The sequence below is a fragment of the Macaca nemestrina genome, chromosome 5 (genome assembly GCF_043159975.1).
Source record: "Macaca nemestrina isolate mMacNem1 chromosome 5, mMacNem.hap1, whole genome shotgun sequence".
Lineage (NCBI taxonomy): Eukaryota > Metazoa > Chordata > Mammalia > Primates > Cercopithecidae > Macaca > Macaca nemestrina.
This window is the reverse complement of record NC_092129.1, coordinates 168,344,481-168,352,271: the sequence shown is the minus strand read 5'-3', so window position 1 is coordinate 168,352,271 and position 7,791 is coordinate 168,344,481.

Here is a 7,791-nt window from a genome sequence, read left to right as displayed (position 1 = left end):
GCAAATTCTGGATGTGCAGGTCAGGTTTGGGGTTCTGAAATATGATTTTGCACAAGGGGGAGACCACAATGCCTGGGCTTGGTTCTATAGCAGAGAATACTCAGTGACATGAGGGGAAGATCTGGTGGTGGATAGCAAGGCCCTGCAAGGGACCTAGAGACATATGGGTAAGAATGTTAATATGCAAGGTGCATGTTAGGAACACAGACAATAAATGCCTGGGTTGCAGAGTCAGAGCCCAGACAGAAAACACTTGAGCTCCAGGAACAGTGCCCAGACGTGGCATGCCTAGGCAAGGGGACCGAGCCTCATGACACAAAAACTGAGAAGCATCAGCAGCAAGGTGATAATGACACCAATAATGATTACAGTAATAAACATGAATAACCATAGCTCATACATACTGAGCACTTGTTATGTGCCAGGCTAAGTGCTTAACACATACATGTTTTTTATTCTCATTTAACAGGGGAGAAAATTGAGGGCTAGAGACATTAAGTACACAGTTCAAGGTGAAACAGTGCTAAGTGGCAGAGCTGGGATTTGAACCCAGCTTTGTCTCACTCCCAAGCTCCTGAGCTTCCCTCTTTTCAGGACAGATTCTGATAGAATTTCCTTCCCAAGGTTGTGATGAGGCTGGAGCCTACAGCAGGGATGGCACACAGGTACACATCAAAAGCAGATCAGTGCTGCTTCCAAAAATTAACATAAGTAAATATCAAGCCTGGTTATGCAAAAGGAATTCTAGCCTTCAAGACCTCTAAAAGGTAATCACCCCACCATGCCTAACATGGATGAAGATCTTCATGGAAATCTATTGCCTGTTTTGAGGATATAGATAATGCAATTAAAATATAAAGCAATATTGCTGGGGACTGCATGATGGGTTGGGAACTCACGTATATCATTTATTGTTTGTTGAATTATGTACCCCAGAGAGTTATGTTGAAGTACTAATCCGTGGTACCTGTGAATGTGGCCTTATTTAGAAATAGGGCCTTTGTGGATATGATCAACTTAAGATGAGATCATATTATATTAGATCAAGCCCTAAATTTAAAGATGCGTGTTCTTATAAGAGAGAGATTTGGAGACGTACAGTTACATAAGGAAAAAGGCCATGGAGGATGGAGGCAGAGATTGGAGTTATCCTGTCACAAGCCAAGGAAGGACAGGGATTACCAGCAACCAACAGAAACTTGAAGAGGCAAGGGACGATTCTTCCCCAGAGCCTTCAGAGAGAGTATGGCCCCACCAACACCTTGATTTCAGACTTTTAGCTTGTAGAACTGTGAGAGAATAAGTTTCTGTTGTTTTAAGCCATCTAGTTTATGGTAATTTTTTACAGCAGCCCTAGGAAACACATATACCATTGGTGGGCCAGTTATACCTTGATAAAATCTTCGTTTTTGTTGTTGTTGTTGCTGTTTTATTTATTTATTTATTTATTTATTTGAGACTGAATCTCATTCTGTCGCCTAGGTTAGAGGGCAGTGGCACGATCTCAGCTCATTGCAACCTCCGACTCCGGGGTTCAAGCGATTATGTTGCCTCAGCCTCCTGAGTAGCTGGGAGGTGCCCTACCACGCCCACCTATTTTTTTGTATTTTTCCTGGAGATGGGGTTTCGCCATGTTGGCCAAGTTGGTCTTGAACTCCTGGCCTCATGTGATCTGTCCATCTCGGCCTCCGAAAGTGCTGGGATTACAGGAGTAAGCCATCGTGCCTGGCCATAAATTGATAAAATCTTCTTGAAAGCAATTCAGCAAATGCATCAAAATCTTTTTGTATTTTTTGGGTTTTATTTCTAGTAAACTATCTTTGTATGTTCCTCATAAATTGAGATACAGAAAAGCCTTATTGACAGTTGTTGCTTTATGTATAATAGTTTTTAAAAGAAAATAACCTAATAGCTAATAAGAAGAAATGAAGAAATAGTCTATGATATAGCCATAGAATAAAATGTCCAGCAATCATTAAGCACTTAAAAAGAAGTTTTTGTAATGTGGGAAATATATAAGTTATAATGGTAAATGAAAAACTGGGAAATAGAATATCCAATTTAATATGATCATAACTCTGATATAATATACATGGAGGAAAACTGGAAGGAAATATATCAAAAGATTAATCGTGATGATCTTTGGGTTTGGGAACTATGGCAAACATTTTTTCTTTATGTCTTGACATTTTAAAATTATCTATAATAAGCACATATTACTTTCTATATGGGGGAAAAAAGAGCTTGTCAAGAAAACTTAGAGGAATTTTATTAGAGAGGTGAAAAGAAAATGCCTCCTGAAAAGTCATCTCTGAAGAATGTAAACCTGTCATTATTTATTTATACTCATGATAAATTAGGAGCAAATATGTTTTAATGTCAACAATGTTAGTAATGCTTATATTTGCATAGGGATTTATAGCACCTCAAAGGGCTTACACTTTGCAAAACATTTTCACCCTGTATCTATTGTCCCATTTGATTCTTAAACTAGTCTGTAAAGAGTAGGTATTGTTATCCTTATTTTACAGACACAGAATCCTGCGATGCTGGTAGAAATAAGAATAGAACAGGGATGGAGCTGAGCACTCCAGGAATTGCAGGCTGTCCACTCCTGAGAGTGGCCTAGGCTCTGCTTCTCACTAGTGCAAGCTTCTACCAGCCCTTCTGCCTGTGGGTTCCAGCTCCCTCAGCTACAAAATAAGGAAGAGGCATTACTTCCCTTGGCTTTAAAAATCATATCATCTTAAAATCTGTGAGGCCTTGAGAGATGATGAATTGCCTAGGAAGTCTTTAACTTTTTGATCCCCCTGATTTCTTCTCAGAGATGAGATAATAGTATAAATTTAAAATGCATTATCTCTTTCTTTACTTCTGCCCAAAATAGAAATCCCTGAAATATCCTCGTTCTGTCTTTTGGAATGGGAACATAAGCAGAGTTCCATGAACATTGACTTTGTATTCTTCCAGCTCACCTCTCTTATGAACACAGGCTGTGGACACATTGACACCTTTATATGCAATGATTTATTACCCTATCTCAGGGACAGGATGCAGGACCACAGTGAAATACGCTCTTGTGGACCTGACAGCAGCTCATCAGACAGCCATTCTCCCAGCCTGGCAGCTTCTTCTCTTCTGCCTCCTGTTATCCAAATAATAGAAACATAAAATCGAAAGACGGGAGGAGAGCTCTAGGATTGGGGTAAGGTTGGCTCCTAAATCACCCAACTCTCTCCCTTTATAGAGGCTCTGTTCATTTGATAATCAATTCCAGAGTCAGAGGAACAGGCATCAGAATATAAAGAAAGGTTTCCCTTTCCACATCCCACTTGCATTAGAGTATAAATTATAAAGCGCACTTTAATTCCACGTCCCAGTTTCCCGCAGTACGGAGACTCTAATGGTTTCATCTGAAATTACATTCACTCCAACCCCATCATTCTTACTCTGTCTCACAAGCTTGCCTGGAGGAGACTGATAAATGGCATCCTGCCAATCAGATCACTCCATGTCTTCAGAGGAAAGCTCCCAGGGCTTCTCAGGAACCTTGGTGTGCATTCATACACATTTGTTAAGCACTTACTAAGTGCAAGGCAAAATCTAGGGACTTTTGCTTTTCGTTCCTCCCTTCCTTCTTTCATGGAGAATGTTGTTTGAGCTCCTACTTAGAGTGTGACAGAGGCAGTGTGGATATAATGATGAATTAGTCACTGCCAAGGAGGAGCTCATGGTCAGTGGGAGGGAGGGAGACATATACATAAACATGAGGCAGCAAGCGGGAGAGGAGAGAACACAGATGTTCAGATGTCAGAGTCAGACCAACTAGGTGTGACTCCCTGCTTGGGTCCTCATTAGCTGCATGACCTTGTGACAGGGCACATCATTTCTATAAGTTATGCCCTTATGAGTGAACTAGAGATGATTATACCCATCTCAAAGGTTGGGCATGCAGATGAAATAACATATGTAAAACATCTAATGCAAAACCCGGGTTATACTAGGTGGTCAATAAATATTAATTTCCTTCCCTCTCAGATACATATGGTATACGATGGTAAGTGCTATGCCATAATTATCTGAGTAATGCTACCCAGGGTTGTATATCCTCAGAGCAAGAGAGAAGACTCAGGCTCTGAAATTCCACCTTTTCAGGGGCACAGCGAGGGTGGTGGTGGGGTAGGTGAACCATAGAGCACTAATGTCACGGGTTTTGGGAGTTTGATGAGTTTCCTGGGGCAGAGCATGACTCCATGGAGAAATTAGGCTGCGGCTTCAGCTTTATGCTAACATATATAAACAATTCACTCATTAGGTGGTGTCCTTGAGAGACAAGGAAGTTACCCTGAGGAGAGACTCAAGATCTACAATCTTGTTTGGGCTACTGGCTAGGGATTGGCAAGGAGGGAGGTTTTTGAAGGTAGTGGTCAAACTGTCTTTTGGTTTCACTTCCTGAATGTGTCAGATTCCTCCAGAGTGGGGAAGCTGTAAGGAAGCAAACAAGCAAATTAAAGGACAAAGCTTGAATCATGAGAGACACTACTGGAAACTCCCTTTTGTGGCCTAACAAAATTTAAAGCCAGATGTGAGTCAGATGAGGACCTTGCATTCTGATACAAGTATGGTTGCAGGCTAACACCAGAGAGGTTACAGGCTGCCTCCAGGAGCCATGGCCAGGCAGGCAAAGGCAGGAGCACAGGGTCACCATCTGTATAAGGAGTGTGTCTATGCAGTGACCAGGGAGCCACAGAGCGAACATCCAGGTAACAGGGAAAGAGAGTAAATGCTACATAGTGAGGAAGTTGAGGACCATCATGGCTGCTTGGGGACACATTGTGAACACATGAGGGATTTCTCCAGACAGAAGGAAGGTGTTTGAACTTGACAAGCCATCGTAATACTTGCCATGTCTCTGGTCACTGTGACAACTCTGCTCTACAGCTTGAAACCCTTAAGACCATAACTGTTTGGAGCACCTCATCCAAGAGAGACATATTAAAGGTCTTCCAGAGGCCTCCAAGGTGGTCTGTTAATCAGAATCTCTGTTGTTGAGAATATGGATATGAGATAGAGAGAGATTTGGTGGCTGGTGGAGTGGTAGATATGGATAGACCCAGAGAGAAGCAGACATGGAAAACATAGCTGACCTCTAGAATAAGATTCATGAACTCCAGCTGCTGATGGGACCAGAAGACAACTCAGTTTCTCGGAGCTCCCTTTGGCTCCTGAACAAATTCTCAGCCCCAGTCTCCTGACACTTTGCTATTCCACTCTTCAGTCCTTCATGGGTTTGGTTCTTTGACCTAAATGTGGCTAAGCATCATTGTCATCAGTGTCATCATTTTCTGACTTAGCCTTAAAAACGCCTGCCTAAGAGTTTTCATTCATTCTCTGCAAACTCAAATGCCTGAAACTTTTGTTGTTAGGGACTGAGAAGAGGGGATTCTCACTCTGATGATCCATATTCTTCTATTGTATCTCCAGGCTGCCAAGGCCGGGGAAAGCCTGTGTTCCATATAAACATTATTGGTGCCCAGAGAGAAGGAGATGTGCCTGTTTGAAGATTGGGAAGAAGACTCTGCAAAGGATGTTTTACTTGGATAAAGATGACAAAGGGTGCTGGTGTGGACAGGGGCGAAGAGAGAGGGGATGTGTTCTCAGCAAAGGCAAGACTCCAGCATGTGCAAAGGCACAGAAGAATGAAAGTTTGAGTCATGGGAAGGAGTTGTTCTGTGTGTCTTGGGGGCATGGTGGGCAGTGAGGTAGGGAATACTAGTTGGGCCAGACTGTGAAAGGCACTGAAGCTGTCGTAAGGCTTTCTTCTGGAGGTGAGTGGTGGCTTTTAGTCAAGGGAGGTACACAACCAGTTTTATATTTGACATGGTAACTCTGGAAGTAACTACGAGTTCTGGTTAATGGTAGTCCTATCCAGCAGGCAGAAAGACCATTTGGAAGCTAATGAGACAATTCAGGTAAAAGAAAGTGAGGACCTGAACTGAGGTACTGACAGTGGAGGAGAAAGAGGAGCAAGACTGGGAGAGATTTACAAAGTCGCCATGTCTGGACCTGATGAACGACTGCATATCGTTGATGAGGGAGATGGAGGTAATGCAGGGAGGATGAGTCTAAGTTTCTATTTGTGGCAACAGGAGCATGATAGTGATATACATTGAAATAGACATCTCAGGAAGAAGAATACACTTTGGGGGGAATGTTGATCTCCATTTGGGAAACACTGAGTTTGAGATGCTTCTAGGACACTGCAGTACAGGTGCTGTCAGTAGCTGGAAATAGCATCTAGAATTCAGGGGAGAGCCAGAGTCGGAGATGTGGATTTGTGAGTATTTGGTGTATATGTGGTTTATGTTATGGGCAAACACGAGATCACCAGGGAAGAGCACCGTGATGGTGATAGAACAATAGGTCCTAGGATAAAACTGGTGAAGATCAGTGTGAGACACAGAGGCCTAAATCTAGAAGACCTACTGAGTTGAAGAAAAGTGATGAACAAAGGCAGGTTGTACTCTTTCAGCCTAGGCTTCATGAGGTTGAGTCCTTTGCTTTGCAGGTTTAGAAGTTTGTCTTTATTAGTTCACCTAAGGGATGAACTGACCAAGGTCTTGACATCTGATTCATCTAACCAAACTCCTAAGAATCTGCTTCCTAAACTAGAATGAGGTTCTATTAATTCACAGGTGGAAATACTAAGATGCACAAAACTAATCAGGTACTGATGAAAGCATATAAAATCCAAACTCATATTGCTTTGTGTGTTATCTGCTTCAAGGTAGAGCCATTTCTATTAAAAAAAACTAGTATTGGCTGTCTTCAATAGTATTCAGGTGTCCTATGGAATAATACAGGCATACCTCATTTTATTGTGCTTCACTTTATTGTGCTCTGCAAATACTGCGTTTTTTTAACAAGTTGAAGGTTTGTGGCAACCCTGAGTCAAGCAAGTCCATCAGCACCATTTTTTCCAACAACACTTGCTCATTTCATGTGTCAGTTTCAGCAATTTTTAGCAGTATAGTATTTCTAAGTTGAGGTATGTACATTATTTTTAAAGACGTAATGCTATTGCACACATAGTAGACTACAGGATAGTCTAAACATAACTTTTATATGCACTAGGAAATAAAAAAATTTATGTGACTTGTTTTACTATAATATTTGCTTTACTGGAATGGTCTGGAACCAAACCCACTATATCTCCAAGGTATGCCTGTTGTGTGACTGAAAGCCCCCAAACTAAGTGTACTATAGTTAAATAAGTTTGAGAAAACTTGAGTCCTTCTCTTGGATGTTCACAAAGTACATACGAATTAAAGACTTTAAGAACTTCTAGGCCGGGCGTGGTGGCTCACGCCTGTAATCCCAGCACTTTGGGAGGCCGAGGCAGGCGGATCATGAGGTCAGGAGATCAAGATTATCCTGGCTAACACAGTGAAACCCCGTCTCTACTAAAAATACAAAAAAATTAGCCGGGCGTGGTGGCGGGCACCTGTAGTCCCAGCTACTTGGGAGGCTGAGGCAGGAGAATGGCGTGAACCCGGGAAGCAGAGCTTGCAGTGAGCAGAGATCACACCACTGCACTCCAGCCTAGGCGACAGAGCGAGACTCCATCTCAAAAGTAAGTATGTAAGTAAGTAAATAAATAAATAAATATTTTTAAAAAAAGAACTTCTAGAGTAAAGCAACCTGTTATGCTTAACCCAGCATTTGCAAATCCCTTGATCATAGAACTTTCTCACCTATGATACCAGCCCTCATTTCTGACCTGGCATAATC